Raw genomic sequence first — 3,110 nt, 5'->3', positions numbered from 1 at the left:
ATAACACATATATTTTGGTTATGTAGAAACTCTTGGTTAGAGAGAAAAACTGCGGTGGGGATGGCACCCACAACTTCACTACTACAATAATAAGGAGTGCTCGGTTAGAGCTACATGTTTAGCTATTTCGGATAGCTTACCCTGTTAGGAGTAACAAGATCTATTAGATCTACCTTGCTAAAGGATTTTACAACACTTCATCTAAATGCTACACCTGGTTAGAGGCTTTACAATTTATAGACTTGATTAGAGTCTTTTACCCTGTTAAAGGTTTCTCTTACAACTTCAAAATATTACAATAAAATTATTACAAATATTTGCAACTTTACATCTGGAATGTTATAGTAGATTCTATATGCTCAGAATAAGATTACCTTGCTTATAGCATACCTCGGTAACCCATATAGTAACTCGATAAACCCTTCTATTTAATTTGTTCTTTGACTGTTCTTTGAAAACCTTCTCGGTGACCTCTATGTCTCTGTAACAGTCTTCTTACACTCATGCACACAACCTTTTAAATCTTAACTCATGCTGTATAAATAGATCTCTTATGACGGTGATCCTTTCATTGCTTCGATCTTACAAACATGATTTATTGAATGAATAACCATGCAAATTATTTCATTGGTTAAATGACCTCAAAATCATACACAATCTTTAAGTGCAATTTCCAATGTGATAACGGTTAGATATGCCTCGATCTTGTAACACGTTTTCATATGCATGTCCAAGTTCAATGAATTTGGTAACACGTTTCACTCAGTGTATATCAACTCGGTGTGTCATCTTTGCTGCTCGGTAGACATGTAAAGATACTTGGTAGACAGCTTGGTGTATACTGCGTTTTGTGATTGCTTTCTTTTGTAACCGACTAGACTATGCATACCGACTGAATATCTCGGTAATAGATAACTGACTAGAGTATATAGTATAACTTTGACATAAAACTAATGGCAATCTGATAAGTAGTAACAATCTCCCCTTTTGACATTAGTTGAGATGTTTGACAAAAACTACTTTCAAAATTATAATTCAAAAATCTATATACTTGCAAAATTTGACTACACTAACAGTATATACAATAGTCAATAATATAATATATCAGATATACTTCCCTTATCGATATACTGTACAAAATTCTAATTTTACATGCTCGATGATCTGTTTTGTGTGCTTTTCTTACTGTCCTATATATTGCACGATTTACTGCTCTTGGATACTCTGCTTACTCTGCTTGGTATACTCCCCCTATATACTATACTCCGAATACTATACCATTCTCTCAATACTATATCACTCCCCAAATATATTGTATTACTCCCCCAAGACTGTATCATATTACTGTATCATTCCCTTAGTACTGTAACATATTACTCCCCCTTTTTGACAAACATCAAAACTTAATTACCATTCGGGGGTGGTAACTGGCCAAAAATGGATTTGTACTTGGTTCGAGCATCGGTGAGAGCGATAGAGAGTGCATCCTTTACACTGTCCATTAAAGAATTATGTGCTTGAATATCAACCAATAATGATATTAAGCCATCTAGAGTGCTTCCCTCTTGAGTAGTAGATAAGTATATGGCTCGGTTGATCTGTTCTTGGACTGATGAAAGATGAGGAAGTAATAATGTCTAAAGGGTCATTATGTCCATCTTGATCTTGTGTTCTTCATTTCTTAAGTCCAATTGTTGAGCCATGAGTTGTTGTAACCTTGTATAAAAATTCTGAACTGAATTTGGCTCTGTGGTCAACTTGCTTGAGAGATCGGTGATCTCTTTCTCAATTGCCTCTATTTTATTCTTAATGTCTTTAATGAATAAAGAAAATGTGCAGAGTTTTTGAAATAAATAAAGAATATGCTTGAGTTGAGGAGTCAACTCAGCAATAAATTTGACAAGTTTAACTTTGCCAATAGCTATTGCTTTTTGTACCTCTTCTATCATTTTTTGTAGTGAGCTCTTTGTCTTTCAGCTTGCTCAAATACTCAGATGCATCTACTCCAGATGTCTCTATCTTTGTTAGGAGTTCATCCAGTTGAATGTGGATGGCTGCATCAGTTGATACTGTAGCTTCAGGTAGCATATCTATTAGGAGTGCTTTTACCTTTTGAAGTACTTTCTTTTTCTTTTGAATGGCCATTTTCTTTTCTTGTTCGACCTTTGCTTTGCACAGTTCACTGAAATCAATAAGTGCTTGCCCTTTCAATTTTGATATGTCTACATTGGTCAACACTATTGGTTTTGACAAATCAACTTTAAAACTATGCTTTTTTATTTTCTTTTCTCTACCTTTCATCGATGGAACTAAGACAAGGGCTTGTGAGGCTTGATGACCCTCGGTAGGTTGCTTGATAGAGGCAACACTTTGATCGGTTCCTTTAGCCTCTGTAGAGTCCTTCGGTGTCTTGATACTTGGTGTCTTAGTTGCACAGTCTCAATGTTAGAAGGTGCTTGAGATGTCTGTTCTTGAGTAGTACCTTCTCCTACTGTAGACTTGTGACCTTTAGTGCCTTGATCTATATCGTGAGGAGTTTTGGTTGAGACAGGTTGCTTGACTGGTGGATAAGGTTGAACTTGTTCCAAGACTGATTCACTAGATACAAGTTTTGCATATGCAGTGCCTTCTATCATTTCCTGTTTTGGTGCCTCTGAATCCATGACATCTTCATCTATTTGAATGGTGTCAACATGGTCTTGTTCGGTACCATCAAGACCTTGCTCGGTGACATTAGGATCGTGCTCGGTGACATCAATGATTTCAACTATAGCTTGCTCACCGACATCCTTGATTTTGAAGATTTCCTACCACTTTGCTTTTGTCTCATTTTCCACTTCAATATATAGCCCATTCATCAGTTTTAAGGCTCTCTATTTGACAAGAAACTTTGAATTGTAGGTTGTCAGATGTTCCTTTATTTCAGCGACTGACATGTCAGGAAATAAATGAACCAGACTTCTCTCTCTGATTTGTTTCTCTGAGTCCATTGCATACTTCCACCTATTATCAATATGCAGATACAATTCATTTGGAAGTGACTTAGATAGTTCCAATGGAGCTAACCGGAACTTTAGAAGTGTGCAGATGACAACTTCTTCAATTTGTCT

The sequence above is a fragment of the Cryptomeria japonica genome, chromosome 10, assembly GCF_030272615.1.
Source record: "Cryptomeria japonica chromosome 10, Sugi_1.0, whole genome shotgun sequence".
NCBI lineage: Eukaryota > Viridiplantae > Streptophyta > Pinopsida > Cupressales > Cupressaceae > Cryptomeria > Cryptomeria japonica.
This window is presented reverse-complemented; position numbering follows the sequence as displayed.